This window comes from Saccopteryx leptura, chromosome 2, assembly GCF_036850995.1.
Source record: "Saccopteryx leptura isolate mSacLep1 chromosome 2, mSacLep1_pri_phased_curated, whole genome shotgun sequence".
Taxonomy (NCBI): domain Eukaryota; kingdom Metazoa; phylum Chordata; class Mammalia; order Chiroptera; family Emballonuridae; genus Saccopteryx; species Saccopteryx leptura.
This window is the reverse complement of record NC_089504.1, coordinates 71,036,409-71,056,454: the sequence shown is the minus strand read 5'-3', so window position 1 is coordinate 71,056,454 and position 20,046 is coordinate 71,036,409. Positions and strand designations below refer to the sequence as shown.

The 20,046-nt window shown below is 33.1% G+C and overlaps 1 non-coding gene across 1 annotated transcript; it reads right to left on the bottom strand.

Moving 5' to 3' along the window:
- Window positions 1-5,953: 5,953 nt before the first annotated feature.
- LOC136396128 (small nucleolar RNA SNORA29) lies at window positions 5,954-6,094 on the bottom strand. Its single transcript, XR_010749545.1, has one exon. It is a non-coding gene; the product is annotated as a small nucleolar RNA SNORA29 (small nucleolar RNA).
- Between the last annotated feature and the right edge of the window lie 13,952 nt (window positions 6,095-20,046).

Here is a 20,046-nt window from a genome sequence, read left to right as displayed (position 1 = left end):
AGACTCATGAAAGACTCTCTCTAATAATGTGGTTGTTATTATCAAGCACCATGTGTCAATTTAAAAAATTAGACAATTAGAGGACCCAGAGATGGCTAGAAACTCAGGACTCCCCAAATTGTAAACATAGGTGGTGGCTTTGAAGACAGTTCAAGATCCAAAGCCTTTTGGATGGTTGCACTATGATGGTCCCTTAATCACGGTAGGGAGGACAGGGCAGGGCAGGTAAATGGCTGCTTCGTATGTGTGCCCTGACTGGGAATGAAACCCAGGATGTTCACATACCAGCCAGAGCTGTTGTAAATTTTGGTCTAAATTATTTTCCAAACTGAACCCTCTCAGTCTTTACTCTGGTTCCTCATGTTTTACCATCCCCTCAAGTGATGTCTGATTCCCTAGGCCTACTTTCAGGAAGCATCAGGTTAAGTCAGTTTAGCCTAGAATTCCTGTTTATCCAATGTTTCCTCTTGGTAATTTTTAAATCACTGACCCCACCATCTGTTATTTGGGTCTAAATTCCCACTTTTGTTTGTTGTATTAGGAGTTGAGCACAATTTCTCTCCCATTAGCAAAGCCTCATTGCCCCTTAAACCTTAAAAAAGTCTGCTTTAATGTTAACAAGTGAATAAATATTTTTTACACATGTAAGTGACAAACATTATACTTTGTAAAGGATCAATCTCTATCATCTATCTATCTATCTATCTATCTATCTATCATCTATCATCTATCTTTCTACAGTTTCAAAATAGTCACTTAACTGATAAAATTTATTGTATTATTTTTCTTTGCTCCAAAATTATACATTAGCTATAGCCAGGCAAATAATCCCTTAAAATATATTTTTAAAAAATTGTTAACTTAATAATTAGGGGTATACATATCTGAAATTGGACTCTAGTTTAAGAACACATTTCAGATATTTACATTTAATGTAGACATTTTTGCTAATGACATGTATAAAATATGTATAGTACTGAAAGTTTTTTTTAAATTTTGGAAGAGAAGTTGGTTTTAATATAAATCTGTAAACCCCTGATTAAAATACATGTGAATGGCTTTACTCTGATATTTTTGAAGCTATGCCATGCCAAATGGCTTCTGTCTTACAGATCTTTTTAATTTAGGAAGTGTTTCTTAAATTGACTGTATAGTAGGTCAGAAAGTAAGGAGGTATTTTGTACTTTTTATGGGAAGATAATGAAAATCAATTGTTTCTGATGAATATTATATACAAATATAGTATAGTATGATACTTGTTTATATATACATTCACATATACACACACATATAGAAAAGCTGAGGCTGATCAATAAATGTATTCATTTTCTTTCCCTTAGTACATTTGATTTCAAAGAATTTTCTCTAGCATATTCAATCATTGGCTATTAGAACAAGGAATCTGTTACTTTAAAATGTAGAAAATAAATTTCAGTGATGCCAAATGATTTAAGAAACATATCACATAAGAAAGGTTTGAGTTATTGTGACTCCATGTCAAGAGCTCTATTAGAGAAAATTAATATCTTTATCATTCAGAAAGCCTTTAGCAGACATATCCAATAGAAAACAAAAACAAAAACAAAAAAAACCCCTCCCTTTGTTTTTAATCTCACCAATATAACATTCAAAAATGCTGTACAGAGGGTTATTAACCCTCAGACATGCATTATATAGTAATAACATCAAGGCTCTCTGATTTGCTCAGCAGTAATCAGATTCTCTAACTGTGATAAACTGCTCTGCCTTTGGCCGTCTAGGTTAGCCACTTAGGAATTGGATTATTGTCTCATAAACAGCAGGACAATGATATCATTGCTTAATTATATTCACTATTAAAAGTTATGAATCATGATATTATCAGGAAAAGGGCAACTGATAGTACTTGAATGAATGACTCACCAATAACATTTCAATTGATTTTGTGTCAGGAAAAATAAAAACACATTTGGAGGGTAACATGCGAAGTGGAGATAATAGCATGCACTGGTTAAGAACCTGCAGTTTTGAAACAGAAATGATTGAATCTCTAATATATCATTTATTTATTGTGTGACTGTATATATTTCATCTATAAAATATGATGTATCATAGTATGGTACTTGAAACCTATATAATTTTATTAACCAATGTCACCCCAATAAATAGAATTAAATTATTTAAATTAAATTATTTTTGTACACTCAGATGATCTCTTTTTCTGAACAATCTAAAAACAGAGTTTCTCTAATAAACTTTTAAAGTTTTTCTCAAAAAAGTGAACAAATTATTGTATCTAGAAATATGCTGTAGGTCTTGTGAAAATGAAGTAAGAGTATGTGTGTTTCATGTGTAACATTGTGCCTTACATCTAGTAAGCAATTGCTCATTGTAGCAATTTAAATTAATATTCACAATAATGATGATTGGATCAGAGTTATTAAAAATGTCAAAATTTACTAAAAAATCCAAAATCATTATAGTCCCTGTCATGCTATTTTTTCACACAAATATATACAAACTTTTGGGTTTGGTATTATATTATGTTTTGCTTATATTTAAAACTGACTTACATGGATCCTATGTACAGAGTTCTGAGCATTTATGATAAATTCATTCATTCAATAAATACTGTAGTATGATAAATTTTTTTGTGTGTGTCGACTAAGAAGAGGTGAAATATAAACACAGTGTATAATTTCAGTAAGCCATAAAAGTATGATTAGTTCTATGAAAAGAAAAGGATAACCTAGACAGGTCTCCAATATCAGTGACATTGTAAAGGGAAAAAGCACATGAGTGATTTTGTGGAAAAGAAATCAAGTGATGGAAGAGTTTGAGTTAAAAGGGAGCTATTAGCCCTGGCCGGTTGGCTCAGTGGTAGAGCATCGGCCTGGCGCGCGGAGGTCCAGGGTTCGATTTTCGGCCAGGGCACATAGGAGAAGCGCCCATCTGCTTCTCCACCCCTCCCCCTCTCCTTCCTCTCTGTCTCTTCCCCTCCTGCAGCCAAGGCTCCATTGGAGCAAAGATGGCCCAGGCGCTGGGAATGGCTCGGTGGCCTCTGCCTCAGGCGCTAAAATGGCTCTGGTCACCGCAGAGCGATGCCCCGGATGGGCAGAGCATTGCCCCCTGGTGGGCGTGCCGGGTGGATCCCGGTCGGGCGCATGCGGGAGTCTGTCTGACTGCCTCCCCATTTACAGCTTCAGAAAAATACAAAAAATAAAGGGGAGCTATTGTAATTGGAGGAATCAGAGACAATGGACTTTGAATTAGGCTTTTAGTGAACAAATATAAAGAGTTGTAAAACTTTGTAGGTATATTTATAGAGTAGTACTATATTATATACATTTCAAACAAGCAAAAATTGTTGATGTTAAATTAGGAGATAATATAAATTACAAATAAGAACATATAAATGTAAACATATGCCTGTCTGTGTTTAAACTATGTTCATGTTGCAGTGAAGATCATAATGCATCATTAATGAAATATGAAAAGAAGAAGGTGGTATGTATTATATAGGAGAAAATAACATGTTTTAATTCAGAAATGGTGAACATCAAACACTAACAGAATATCCAAAAAGAAATGAGCAACAAGTATAAAATAAAATATAGATTTTACACTTTCCAGCATATTGAAAAATTAATTGAGATCACTGTTGTGAATGCTGAGAAAACATAAAGAAGATGTAAACTAGAAAATATCCTATTGGTGATAGAGAGGAAAAGAGAGACACAGAAGTCAGAGAAATAAAAAACAAAGATAGCATAATGTTTCAAAGACTGAAGAAAAATTCAAAGAAGAGAGAATGTTTACAAGTATCAAATATCCCATTAAGTTTTAGCAAGATGAGAAATAAGATATTTGGCAATTGAGAAATCACTACTAACTTTCAGAGAAGTGATTCAAGGAAAACAATAAGTTAAAAATGTATTTTAAGTACTAATGTTTGAAAGAGAGGTAAAGAAGAATCAATAATTACTGATTATTGATTTTACTACTATAAAATCAAGATTAAAAAAGCATGTTTTATTTTGACTTATTTTAAAGAATAAAAGGAATCTACAGCCAAGAGGAAACTGAAATTAAAAGAGAAAGCAATAAGAATTGATGAAACCAATTTATAGAGGAGTCAAGAAAGGATTCAATCATTCAAATATTCTATAAGCATTCATTTTGAGACCACTATGTTCAGAGACTGTTAAATGCTTAATACAAATTTTTGCTGTGTATACAATCTACCAGAAAAGACAGAAATGATGACAATACAATGTGATGTAGCCCAAATACATATACATATACATTTTTAAATAATATATACTGTTATATACAATATATTATGAATACCAAAAATAACTTGTTTCTATATTTGCCTAGAGTAAAAAAGACTTGGCAAGGAAGGCTTCCAGATGGGGCTGAAGTTTAGCTAAGTCATAAAGGGTAAATAGATACTCATTAGTTAGAGACAAGAATAGAGGTTATCTAAGTAGAGGGAAAAGCTTCTGCAGTAGTTGTGAATACTGATGGAGAAGGCAGTATATAGGTTCTACATTTCCCATTTTGAGAATAGAACTTGGTAAATTTAGCAGGAATTACCAAGCACTTTTTATAGCTTTTTTGAGGAATTGACAAATCTAATGTTAACACATTTAAAGTGTACAATGTGATTATTTGATATATGTATACATTGTGAAAGGATTTACACAATCAAGTTAATTAACATCCATCACATTTTATACTTACCTCTCATGGTTTTTTTTTTCTGTGAAAATCCTTAAGATCAACTCGCTTAACAAATTTTATGTATGAAAAGTAGTAGTATCAACTCTAGTCATTATGCTATATATAGATTATCAGAATTTATGGTGTTCACCTTAGAAATGAAAGTTTGTACACTTTTATCAACCTCTTCCCATTTCTCCCCACACCATGACAACTACCATTTTATTCTGTTTCTGTATGTTTGACTATATATTACAATCTCATATATATATATTAGATTCCACAAATAACTGATATTATACAGTATTTGTCTTCTTCTCTGTAATATCTACTAGGTTCATCCATGTTATCAAAATAGCTAAATTATTTTAAGGCTAAATAATATTTCATTGTATATATATATATATCACATTATCTTTATCTATTCATCTGCAACAGATACTTAGGTTGTTTTTATATTTTGTCTATTGTGAATAATGCTTCAAACTACATAAGAGGACTGATGTCTCTTTGAGATAGGGATTTTATTTCCTTAGGATATTTACTCAGAAGTAGAATTGCTGAATCATATGGTAGTTCTATTTTTAATTCCCTGAGGGACCTCCCTGCTGTTTTCCATAGTGGCAATACCAGTTTATTTACATTTCCACAAACAGTGCACAAGGGTTGCCTTTTTTACACATCTTTGCCAACACTTACTATTTTTTTTTCATAACAGCCATTCTAAGAGATATGAGGTAATATATCATTGTGATTTCAATTTGCATGTTTTGAACCATTCTTGCATCACAGGGATGAATCTCCCTTGACCATGGTGTATATATCATTTTAATGTGAAGTTGAATTTGGTTTGCTAATAATACTTTGTAGAGGATTTTTGCATTTAGGTTCATCAAGGTTATTGGTCTGTAATTTTTTTTTCATGTGGTGTCTTTGTGTAACTTTGGTATCAGGGTAATTCTGGCTCAGCAAAATGAATATGAAAGTATTTCTTCATCTTCACATTTTTGGAGGAATCTGAGAATTGACATTAATTCTCTTTAAATGTTTGGTGAAATATACCAGTAAAACAGTCTGGTACTAGAATTTCTCTTTTGAGAGGTTATTGATTACTGATTCAATTGCTTAACTCAAATTAGTTTGTTCAGATTTTATATTTCTTCATGATTTAGTTTGGTAAATTGTATGTTTCTAGAAATGAATCCAGTATTTCTAGGTTATCCAATTTACTGGTGGGTTGTTTTGTTTGTTTTTTCTGTTTAATCATTTTACATAGGGGGAGGGCACAGATTAACCCTCCCTCTTCTGATTATGGTAATTTTAATCTATCCCATAAGCATAGCCACTAAAAAGCTATTATTAGCAGAAAATGTGGTAGTTAAATGCGAAAACTAGTGTTCTTAACAGTTTCTTATAATTTTTAGTATTTCTGTGTTATCAGTTATAATGTCTCCTCTTTATTTATTTTATTGGTTTGAATTTTTTATCTTTAAATATTAATCTATTTGAACTTTTGTCTATATTGTTTATCTTTAAAAAAATAACAGCCTATGTATTTATTGATCTTTCTATTGATAGAGAGAACTTCCTCTCTGATCCTTTTTATTTTTTCCTTTTACTAACTTTGGGTTTAGGGTGGTGTAATTTTTCTAATTCCCTGAGATGTAAAGTTAAGTTTATTGCTATAAACTCCCTGTTAAACTGCTTTTGCTGTGTTCCATAATTTTTGATATGTTGTAATTCTATTTTCTTTTGTTTCAAAATAGTTTAAATTTTTTTCCCTTTAATTTCTTCTTTGATCTATTGGTTGCTCAGGAGTGTGTTTAATGTTAATATGTCTGAATTTTTCATTTTTCCTCTTGACAATAATTTCAAGTTTTATACTACTGTGGTCAGGAATGATGCTTGGTAGGATTTTGACCCTCTTAAATTTGTTAAAACTTGTTTTTTGTAAGAGTAGTACATTCCGAGTATAAAAAATGACATGATTAAATGAGCTGTGCTGCACATATCAACATTAAATCTACTGCTGTTTGTCTGCAAGAGAAATACCAGCTGCATTTTCTTCTTAATTTAACATGTCAGGCTGTGTGACCTCACTACTCTTAAACAGCCAATTAAAATTTATACACACACACACACACACACACACACACACAATCTTCTCTTTTAGGGAAGCATACTAAACATCTAATAAAGTTCTACTATAGGGTCTGAGTTCTTTAAAATATTAATTTTGTATGTGACTTATACTTAATCACACAAAGCATCTAGTAAGCTTGGTTTAAGACCTGGCTGGGGAATACTTTCTATAATACTGTGTGACTACTCACTGTAGTCTTGGAATTTGTAGCACTTTTTGCCACACACACCCCCATTTTTTTTATTTTACAGTCCATTGAAACCTATTTCAAAAGCTTATTTCTTCATTAACCAAGCCTCTATCTTTTCTTTCTTACTATCTATGTGTTATTATTATTATTATTTACCTGGCAAGCCCACTAGGGGGTGATGCTCTGCCCATCTGGAGTATTGTTCTGTTGAGGTCATGGAGCCAACCTCAGTGCCCAGAGCCAACTTGCTCCAGTTTAGCCATGGCTTCAGGAAGGGGAGTAAAAGAAAGAGAGAGAAGTAAGAGGGGGAGGGGTAAAGAAGTAGATGAGCACTTCTCCTGTGTACCCTAATGGGGAATCGAACTGAGAGGTCCATACACTGGGCCAACACTTTACCACTGAGCCAACCAGCCGGAGCCCTATCTATCTATCTATCTATCTATCTATCTATCTATCTATCTATCTATCATCTATCTATCATTTATCTATCTATCTATCTATCATTTAAAATGTACGTACTTTTACTTTCACTATTCCATTCTGTAGAGACCAAATATTACTTCTTTTTTTTTTAATCCAAACAGTCATCTAGGTTTAACTGGCAATGGTGATTTAAGCATTTGTAAAGTTTATAGCCAAAAAATAAAAAATAAATAAAAAATAATAAGGATAGGCTATATATTTTATTCATGAATGATTCTGCATATTGAAAATATTTGGTCTAAAAATCCAGACAAATCAATTCTAACTCTATATTCTTTTAATTTTATTTTTATTTATCCATTTATTTTGAGAGAGGCAGGGAGAGAGAGAGATAGAAACATCAAGCTGTTCTTGTATGCGCCCTGGTTGGGAAATTGAACCTGGCAACCTCCATGCTTTTAAGACAATGCTCAACCAACAAACAAAACTATCCGCCAGGGCTTAATTTTTTTATTGATATTTAAAAACACAGAGAGAATAAGTGTGGGTGGGAAGGAAAGCATTTATTGTTCCACTCATTTGTTCATTTTTTGGTTGCTTTGCTTCCTTTATGTGTCCTGACCAGAGATGGAACCCACTTTCTTGTTGTTTCTGGACAATGCTCTTAACCAACTGAGCTAGTCACCAGGGTTTGATATGCTTTTAAATGTGACTTTTACAATGATGTATATCTACGTGTGGTGTGTGTGTGTGTGTGTGTGTGTGTGTGTGTGTGTATACATGTATAGTTGTGCCCCTGTGTAAAATGATATTTGTTGATATAAATACACTGAAGTTAAAGCAATTCAGCTTTGTTTTAGTCCCTCCAATGAAAAACAGAGTTTAGATTTTATAAGTATCTAAAATGTTTTTTTGCTCAGAGGCATAAAAAGAATTAATGTAAATTGAAGGTTTATTTTAGAATAAAATCCAACAATAATAAGCCAATAATGAAAATGTTCAGCTAATTTTAAACATGTGAAGTAGTTTAGAAATCTTGTACAATATATTCCACAAATTCACAGTAACCTTTATGAAACTCACCCTAGTGAAATTCATATGAAGAGATTATTTCAGCTATCATCTAGTTGAGTCTCCTTATTTCAAAGTAAATATTCAGGTGGTGATTTATTTATTTATTGTGTTTTAGAAAATACTTTCAGAAATTTTATGTAATTTTTGATCAGGAAGGCCTTTTTCTGCACAATGCCTCACCTCTGGATTTTATTTGGAATGGTTATATGGTGGCATTAATTTTATAACACTTTTACATAGACAATTTCTTCAGAGTAAGACAAACTTTCTTCACTAAGATGGTCCCATTTGGACTCAGTGAAGTCTCTTGTATATGTGGACTCATGAATACACTCATCCAGGGTATCTTCCTACACTTTTCAAGTAATTCATGTTTAAAAAATTACTAAAAAATAGATTTATGGAAGTTAACAAAACTTCTAACAATTTAATTTATCTCTAATGTAGTTCTGGTGTTGATTTTTTGAACATTTAACCAAGGGGATTTTTTAAAAAAATTTTGGTGCTCATAGCATCATTTTTTTTCCAACTCTAGAAATACTTGCTTTGTTTTCTGATTTTTCTTATACATCTTTTCCATATACTTCACAGGTTTCATTTGTTTGCTTTTAATGACTAAAATGTCTATTTTCACTCGTTCTTGGAGTCACAACATTTAAGAAAGGCTCTACTCTTCAAAAGATGTGCCAACTACTACTCACGTAATAGTATTTTTCATTTATACCTACTGGCATTTTTGTGCTTTCCTTTATTTACCTCTCACAGAGCCATAATCAAAGGTTATAACTCCACTAGATTTTGGTAAAAAACAAAAACAGCCCTACATAAAAATATTTATTTAAAATAAATAAGTACATATCAATAATAATCTTAAATGTAAATGGATGAAAGCTTCAATTAAATGAGAGCAGCTGCATGTATAAGAAAATATGATCTGTATATGGCTGTCTACAAGAGACCCATCTCAGAACAAAAGATACACATAGTCTGAAAGTGAAGGAATGAAAAGAAGCATTTCATGCAAATGGAAATGAAAAAAAAAAAAGCTGGGTAGCAGTACTTATATCTGACAAAATAGACTTTAAAACAAAGGCAATAGTAAGGGATAAAGAAGGTCATTACATAATGATAAAGAGAGCAATTTAACAGCACCATAAAACCATTGTAAATATTTATGGGCTTAATATAGGAGCACCTAAATATATAAAGCAGACTTTGATGGACATAAAAGGCAAGATCAACAGCAATACTATAATAGTAGGGAATTTTAATATCCCACTAATATCAATAGATAGATCCTCCAGAAAGAAAATTAACAAAGATATAGTGGCCTTAAATAACCATAAATGACACTAAATCAACTGTATTTAATTGATATATTCAGAATATTCCATCCCTAATCAGCAGAATATACATTCTTTTCAAGGGTTTATGATACATATTCTAGGATAGACCACAGGTTAGGATATAAAACAAGTCTCAATAAATTTAAGAAGATTGAAATCATATCAAGCACCTTTTCTAATCACAAGTGCATGCAACTAGAAATCAACCACACAAAAAACAAACAAACTGAAAAACATTCAAACACTTGGAGGCTTATAGTGTGTTATTAAATAACAAATGGGTTATCAATGAAATCAGGAAAGAATAAAAAAATTGTCTTGAAACAAATAAAAATGAACATACAGCAACCCAAAATCTATGGGACAGTGAAAGCAGTTGTAAGAGGAAAGTTTATAGCATTACAGGCATACCTGAAGAAGCAAGAAAAAGCTCAAATAAACAATCTAGTCATGCACACACACACACACACAAAAAGAACTAGAAAAAGAACAACAAAGAGAACCCAGAAGAAGTACACAGAAGGATATAATTAAGAACAGAGCAAATATAAATGACATAGAGGCTGAAAAAGCAATACAAAGTTCAATAAAACCAAGAGCTAGTTCTTTGAAAAGATAAACAAAATTGACAAACCTTTAACCAGACTCATCAAGAAAAAAAGAGGATCCAAATAAAATTAGAAATGAAAGGAGAGATGTAAATGGACATCACTGAAATCCAAAGACTTGTAAAAAAAATACTATGAATATCTATATGCGAAAAAATTGAACAACCTTGGTGAAATGGATAAATTGGTAGAAACATACAATCTTCCAAAACCAAATCTGGAAGAATCAGAAAACCTAAGCAGACTAATTATAACAAATGAAATTGAAACAGTTACCAAAAAACTCATAGCAACAAAATGTCTGGACCATATGTCTTTACTGGTGAGTTTTACCAAACATTCAAAGATGATCTAACACTTATCCTTCTCAAACTATTCAAAAAATCAAAGAAAGGGAAGGCTTCCAAGCTCATTCTATGAGATAAGCAGTAGCCTAATTTCAAAACCAGATAAAGACACTACAAAGAATAAAAACTATAGAAAAATATCCCTAATGAACAAAGATGCTAAAATCCTCAACAAATATTAGCAAACCAGAACCAACAATACATCATGCTGTTTAAATCAGCAATACATCACGATGTATTAAAAGGATCATACATCATGATCAAGTGGAAATTTTTTTTCTGGGGAGGCAAGGATGGTATAATATTTGCAATGTTATTTGTAATATTATTCATCAAATAGACAAAATGAAGGATAAAAATCACATGATCATATCAATAGATGCAGAAAAAGGATTTGATAAAATTCCACTCATTTGTATTCAAAACTCCGAGAAAATACAGGAAACATACCTCAATATAATAAAGGCCATCTATGACACACTGACAGCCAACATCATACTCAATGGGCAAAAATTAAAAGCAATCCTCTTAAGATCAGGCACAAGACAGGGGTGCCCCTTTCACCACTCTTACTCAACATAGTTCTGGAAGTCCTAGCCACAGCAATCAGACAACCAGAAGAAATAAAAGGCATCCAAATTAGAAAAGGAGGTGTAAAACTGTCATTATTTGCTGATGACATGATATTGTACATAGAAAACCCTAAAGTCACAGTCAGAAAAACTACTAGACCTGATATATGAATTTGGCAAGGTCACAGGATATGAAATTAATATTTAGAAATCAGTGGCATTTTTTACATAAACAATAAATTTTCAAAAAGAGAAATTTTAAACACAGTCTCTTTCACTATTGCAACAACAAAAAAAATAAAGTACTTAAGAATATATTTAACTCAGGAGGTAAAAGACTTGCACTCAGAAAATTATAAGACATTGATAAAAGAAATGGAGGAAGATACAAATAAGTTGTAGCATATACCATATTCATAGATAGGAAGAGTTAACATCATTAAAATATGTATACTACCCAAAGCAATCTATATATTCAATGTAATTCCTATTAAAATACCGAGGACATATTTCTCAGATCTGGAACAAATATTCCAAATATTTATACAGAATAAAAAAATATCCAAATAACCTCAGCTATCTTGAAAATGAAGAATAAAGTGGGAAGTATTACATTTCCTGATGTCAAGTTATACTACAAGTTCATTGTAATCAGAACAGCTTGGTTCTGGCATAAAAACAGGCATACAAATTAATGGAACAGAACAGAGAACCCAGAAAACACTCATGCCTTTATAGTCGATTAATATTTGACAAAAGAGGTGAGCATACAGTGGAATAAAAACAGTCTTTTAATTAATAATGTTGGAAAAATTTGACAGGTACATGAAAAATAAATGAAGCTAGACTACCGACTTACACCACTCACAATAATAAAAAAAATAAATAATTAAATAAACAAATCTTAAAATGGATAAAAACTTAAATATAAGACACAAAACCATAAATATTTTGGAAGAAAATATAAGCAGTAGATTCTGATATTTCTCATAGCAATATTTTTGCTTATATATCTCTGTGGGCTACTGAAATAAACCATAAAATAAACAAATGGGACAATATCAAATTATAAAACTTTTGCACAGCAAAAGACACTTTTAAAAAAATAAAATGACAGCCTGACCTGTGGTGGCACAGTGGATAAAGTGTCGACCTGGAAATGCTGAGGTTGCCGGTTTGAAACCCTGGGCTTGCCTGGTCAAGGCACATATGGAGTTGATGCTTCCTGCTCCTCCCCCCTTCTCTCTCTCTGTCTCTGTCTCTCTCTCTCTTTCCTTTCTAAAATTAATAAATAAAATAAAAACAAAAATTAAAAAAAACTCTTTAAAAAAATAAAATGACAATCCACTCAATGAAGAATATATTTGCTGATATGTCTGATAAAGGTTTAATAACTCAAAATTTATAAAGAACTTCTAAAACTCAACATCAGAAAGGTAAATAATCCACTTAAAAAACAGGCAAAGGACCTGAATAGAATCTTCCCCCAGGAGGACATACAGATGGCCAATAGACATATGAGAAACTGCTCAACATCAGTAATCATTAGAGAAATGTAAATTAAAACCACTAGGAGATACCACCTTACATCTATTAGAATGGCTTGCATTAACAAATCAACAAACAACAAGAGCTGGCAAGAGTGAGGAAAAAAAGAAAACTCTTTTGTACTGCTAGTGGGAATGCACGCTCATGCAGCTATTGTGGAAAACACAGTATGGTGTTTCCTCAAAAAATTGAAAATAAAATTGTTTTATGACCCAGCTATCCTACTTGTAGAAATGTATCCTAAAAATCTCAAAACACTAATTCAAAAAAAGATATACACCCTCATGTTTATTGGATTGTTTACAATAGCAAATATTTGGAAACAGCTCCAGTGTCCATCAGTGGACAAGTGGATAGAAAAGCCATGGTACATTTACACAATGGAATACTACATGGCCGTAGGAATTCTTACCTTTTGCAATGGCATGTATTGACCTGAAGATTATTTTACTAAGTGAAATAAGCCTGGTCGAGAAAGACAAATATCATAGGACTTCACTTATATGTGGAATGTATTGAACACAATAAAATGAGGAACAAAATAGAAACAGAGGCAAGGTCACAAGGAACAGATGGACAGCTGTCAGAGAGAAGGGGGATGAGGGGTGATATCAAAGAAGATGAAGGGATTAGCCAAATTATATATATATATACATAGCAAATAGATATAAAAGACAGAACAGAAAGTTCCAGAGACAAAAGAGGGTATGGAAGTAGGGAGAGTGGGGGCAAAGGATGTATAATGGGAATGCGACTTTGCATGAGGCATGGAGGACATAATGTGGAGGGGGGTTATAGCTGTTTTATTGAGTGGAATACTTGAAACCATGACAACACAATAAGTTAAAATTAAAAATAAAATAAATAAAAGTATTTATTTACATTACATTAAATCCTATTTAACTTTATTTCTTTACATTAAAATTAATATATTTCAATAATACCATTTAATATTTTCAAACACTTTCCCTTGATTATAGTATCTTAAGGTTGTCATTCAACATTTTTTATGACAATATTATATGAATACTGTTTTTGGATAACATTTTGTTCAATCCAGTGTTTAAATAATTGTATGTTGGGGCACAAAAATATGTGTTCTTCATAATTGTTCTATGATTATCTGTGTATTTTGTTTTACTTGTAGTTGGTATTTATTCATTTAAAATATTGCATCTGACGCTGCTGGTGCAGTGATCATCAAGATATATATAGTCTCAAACTTAATTGATCACACACACTAACTTGTAGTAGCAGAGATGATGCTGTGGTTTCACAAATTCCATGGTTATCCTCCTGACATACAAGAAAACCACGGATCAGCTCCCTTGTAGCTGTATTAGCATCATGTGATGAATTTATGGGCAAACTTATACTAATCAAAATAATGTATATCACATCCAAGCCCATTCAATAAAAACCTTGCTTGATATTTGATATTCTATTATGCCATCCATATAGATCTTGCACGCCACATGATAAAGATGAGAACACTATAAGATGGAAGCAGCCTAGATCCCTGAATCTGCAATTGTAAGAAAGCTTCCAGACAATGTGATATTAAAATGAAAAATAAAATATTATAAAGAAAAGAAAAAATAATTATGTTAAGCCATTAAAATTGGTGGTTGCTTGCTATATTGGTTAGCAAATACAAATAGATATAACAGAAAGACATTTAAACTTTTCTCTAAACATAACCAAATATCAAGTTCAGAGGCTAATCCTAACACTGGTAAGACATTGACATAAAGAAAAAATGAGGCCCTGTCTAATTGGCTCAGTGAATAGAGCATTGGCCCAGTGTATAGATGTCACAGGTGTGATTCCCAGTCAGGGCACACGAGAGAAGTGACCATATGCTTCTCTCCCTCTCCCTTTCTCCCTTCTTTTCCTTTTTCTCTACCACAGCCAGTAGCTCAGTTGGTTTGAGTGTCAGCCCCAGACACTGAGAACAGCTTAGTTGATTTAAGCATTGGCTCCAGCCCCCCCCCCCCCAGATGGAGGTTGCCAGGTGGATTCTGGTTGGGCACATGTGGGAGTTTGTCTCACCATCTCCCCTCCTCCAACTTAAAAAAAAATGAGTACAATTCACGGCATGACATCTTTAAATAGCTCATCTTGAACAATGTGTAATTCATCTTTTACTTGGTGCTTATTCCAGTGAGAAATGATACTGTTTCTGACTATAAATGGATAGCTACCTAGGGATAATGCTTTACCCTTGGGTGTGTACTCTAGGAATACAAAAAGGATAATAGAAAGTATCTGTGGCCTGACCAGATGGTGGCGCAGGACCCATTTTTGAAACCCTGAGGTAGCTGGCTTGAGTGTGGGCTCATCTGGCTTGAGCAAGGCTCACCAGCTTGAGCCCAGGATGGCTGGCTTCAGCAAGGCATCACTGGGTCTGCTGCTGCCCTCTGGTCAAGGTACATATGAGAAAGCAACCAATAAACAACTAAGGTGCTGCAGCGAGGAATTGCTATTTCTCATCTCTCTCTCTTCCTGTCTGTCCCTATCTGTCTCTCTCTCTGTCTCTGTCACAAAAAAATTTAAAAAAAGAGAGTGACTATGAATGGATGTCAGTAGCCTCTTATATGTTAAAGCACAATATTCTGAGTGTACAAAAGGAGCAAAAATACAAATATGAATAAAGTTTCATTGAGTATTTTTTGCAAGTATGACATAAATTTATACCCTGCAAAATATATTCATAAAATGACATTATATGTACTATAATGTCATTTATCTATATTATGTCATGAGAGCTCAAAAACTTATAATTTATTATCCCCATTGAAGAGAAACTAATAAATCAGAGACTAAATAATTTACTCAAGATTATGTAATTTATAAGTAAAAATTAAACCAAATTGTTCAGAATTTCAATCTCATAATTTTTTTTTTTGGGGGGGGTATTTTTCTGAAGTTGGAAACGGGGAGGCAGTCAGACTCCCGCATACACCCGACCAGGATCCACCCAGCATGCCCACCAGGGGGCGATGCTCTGCCCATCTGGGGCATTGCTCTGTTGCAACCAGAGCCGTTCTAGTGCCTGAGGCAGAGGCCATGGAGCCATCCTCAGCGCCCGGGCCAACTTTGCTCCAATGGAGCCTTGGCTGCAGGAGGGGAAGAGAGAGACAGAGAGGAAGGAGAGGTGGAGGGGTGGAGAAGCAGATGGGCACTTCTCCTGTGTGCCGTGGCAGGAAATCAAACCCAGAACTGCTGCACTCCAGGCCGATGCTCTACCACTGAGCCAACAGGCCAGGGCTCAATCTCATAAATTTTTAATGATAACATTATTGTTAGTGTCAAGCAACCTTTATAATTCACTAACCAGTGAGTACATTTTACTATACAGATGGACATAATGTCACTACCTGTTTGTTGTAGTTGTTCATTGACTTTTTTTTTTTTTTTTCATCTTAGATAGTGAGACTGTGGACAAAAGAGATTAATTTCACTTAGTTTTTTGGTTTTTTTAGTTAGTTATGAAGGAAATTAGTAGTTCTTGATCTTCCTCCTTAATTTTATATTGACTAGTCATAGCAATGACACATGACTAAAGAGTTAACATTTGATTCTGAGAATTGAAGCAAGAATTTCAAATTCAACATACACCTTTTTTTTTTTCATGTATTTCCTGCATGATTATTTTGAAATAAGAGAATTATTATTTTTTTGGCCATTATATATACTCTGCAGATTTTCTGCATTTTTTTGGTTATAATGACATGTTTCCCCATATTTACGTGCTTCAGTTACTCAGCTAGTTTTGTTTTTTGTTTGAAAATACTTGATTTCTAGGAATTAATAAAGCCAGTGCCCACTTTCTTAAGGATTACAGATGATGGTGAGAGTATGAAACACAGAGCCCCAGATCTCCACTTTTAATTGGCTCTTAACTTTCTCCCATGATGCTTTAGTCAAAGTAGGAAACAAGTAGAATGACTAGACTTATTTGAATATTGTTTATTTTTGCTATAAATTTACTCTTTATTAAAGGTGCAAAACAAATTGAGTAAGTAACTAAATGTGTCTAGGAAAAAGGAAAAAGAGGAGAAACAACACACCAACAACATCTTTCAACTGAGTAAATCCCTGATGAATTGTTGGCTGATCATGCATTCCTTTGTATTCTTTGAACATGGGAGGATTCTATAAAACACACATCCAGACACTAAGCTATCCTCTTTTTTCTGCATGCAGTATTTTTCTCACTCATGTTAAATTAAAACTTCAATTTTATTTTATACTGTCAATTGAAATATTATAGTATTTTAGTGTACTTGCAAAGCTCAATGTAATAGCAGTGCTTTTCTTTACCTATATACCTTTCTGTCAAAAGCGGATATTTATAGAATGACATAGTTGAATGTGACAGCTCCTTTACTCTTGAAAGTTTGACAGTGTTTCTTATGAAAATGACAAAGAATGAAGGCTCAGCGGTCCAGTGATGCTTATTAAAAAGAAAAGAAAAGCTCTCTGGGTGTAAGAATTACCTTAAAATCTCTAAGTGAGTAGACATTAGAGCAGCACTGTCACAGGAGAGCAATGCTAGATCACATCATCCTGCTCAAAAAACTTGAATCACAGAGTAAAGTTCTAGCTTCTTAACCTGACATTCATATTTCTTCAAGGAATAGTCTCCGTTTGCTTCTCCATATTCAGCCCTTATCTCCCTCCATTTGTTACTTGTTTCTGTAGCTGTAGTAGAAATATCTGCCCATCCATAAACACAAAGCACAGCTGAACTACACTGTGTGAAGATGTGATCTAAAAATGCATACTCTCAGCACCTCTCTTAGCTTAAATCTGGGTTAGACCAAGTAACACTAGAGTGGAAGAATAATTTCCTTAGCTAACAAGAGAGAGAATATGACCAGCTGCCCTGTTTTCATTTTAGGTAGAGGTATCTATCTGAAAATTAACAGCATATAAATTTAAATTCTTTAAAAAATCAAGGATGCATAATGTAAACATAAAAATGATCTTTCAAGACTAACTCCTAATGATTAAGTTTCCTTTATAGTATTGTAATTATTTTTTCAATAGACATGGTTTCTATAGGCATTCTTGCAAAGAAATTCAGTGTATTCTTAATTTCATAAATTTTAATCTTTGGAGTTAAAATTCTAAGAATTTTATTATTTTTATCCCAGAATGTTTGAAAGTATCTGATAGGGAATTCTCATATAATTCCTGTTTAGCTTGACCAATGCTGTACTCAGTGGATAGAACATCAACCAGGAAGCTGAGGTCCCAGGCTTGAAACCCCAAGGTCACCGGCTTGAGCACAGGCTTATCTGGCTTGAGTATGGGCTCACCAATTTGATCACAGGGTCACCGGCTTGAGAGTGGGATCATTGACATAAGTCCATGGTCGCTGGCTTGAGCAAAGGTTTCTGGCTTGAAACACAAGGTCGTTGACTTGAGCCCAAAGTCACTGGCTTGAGCAAAGTGTTACTGGATCTGCTGGACCCCACTGGTCAAGGAACATATGAGAAGCAATCAATGAATAACTAAAGAGCCTCAACCAAAATTGTTGCTTCTCATCTCTTTCCCTTCCTATTTGTCTATCTGTCTCTCATAAATAAAATAAAATAAAGTAATTAAAATAAAATGTAAAATAAATGAAATAAAATATCTGTCTAGTATGTTGCTGTTAATAATTAATCCCTAGGTGATATCAGCAGCCCTGACTACACAAGTAAAAAGAAAAAATTCTCAGTCATAATAAACTGTATTTATATCTAAATATAAAATATTTAAGAACAAAATATAGTCAAATTAGGGAGGAAAATTGAAGGAAAAATGTAATTTTGTAATTTAAAGAAATTTTTACATGCTTCACATTTCAAAAGTCCTTTGTGTCATTTAATGACTCACAGGTAACTCCAAAGAATTAACTATTATTTCTTTTGTCCACTTAAGAAATAATAAGATTTACTATGCTTGAGGACAGCTCTAGTTAATCATGATTTACATAGATTTATACATTCTGCCTGTTTGTTTTTCTTAAAAGATATATTAATCTGTGTTTAAGAGGATGATGATCTCTAAATATATTTTCTAGGATTTTATAAAGTTTAGAAATATTTTTCTCATTGCTTTAGAAACAAAATATAGCAGCTAAAACTTTGAGTTTTAGTAGGAAAGTTAAAGCACAATTTACATTAAGACACTGATTTCATCTGCTCTTAGACATAAAGTGGCTAGCTTGCCTGACCAGGCGGTGGCACAATGGATTGAGCATCTGACTGGGACATGGAGGACCCAGGTTCAAAACCTTGAAGTTGCTGGTTTGAGCACAGGCTCATCTAGTTTGAACAAGGTTAACCAGCTTGAGCCCAAGGTCACTGGTTTGAGCAAGGGGTCACTCAGTCTGCTGTAGCCCCCTGGTCAAGGCAGATATGAGATAGCAATTAATGAACAACTAAAGTGCTGCAATGAGGAATGGATGCTTCTCATCTCTCTCCTTTCCTGTCTGTCTGTCCCTATCTGTCCCTCTCTCTGTCTCTATCTCTGTCACAAATAACAAAAGTAAAGTGGCTAGCTCAATCCTGAACAATGGTTAGCATTAGCTAATAAAGTATAAGGAAAATTAAAATATATTTTCTTCTTTACATTGGATTCTCAAAAATTTTGATTAAAATTTGTGCATTATATTGAATAAAGGGCTTAGAACCCCATTATAAAAATTTGTGTACTTATATCATGGATGATGATGCAACAACTATGATTTAGGTCTTAAGGAGAGATGTTATGGAAGGCCCAGTCATAGAACTGAGCTTGAAGGAAAGATAGACTTTAAGAAATATGGATTAAATCAAGTATTTGAAATAGGATATGTGTTAATAAATAATGTCTTGGGTTTTAGAACACAACTTGTAATTTCTATTTTTGTTATAAAGTACTAAACACTAACTATAGGGCAGTATATTTAATGTGGACAATTTGGAGTATAGCTGCTTATACATGAAACAACATTTCAAATTTATCGTTCACAGTTTTTCAGGAAATTTCAAAAAGAAAAAGAAGGCCAAAAATCAGAGAAACTGCTTATCAAATAATTCAATAATCAAAGCATA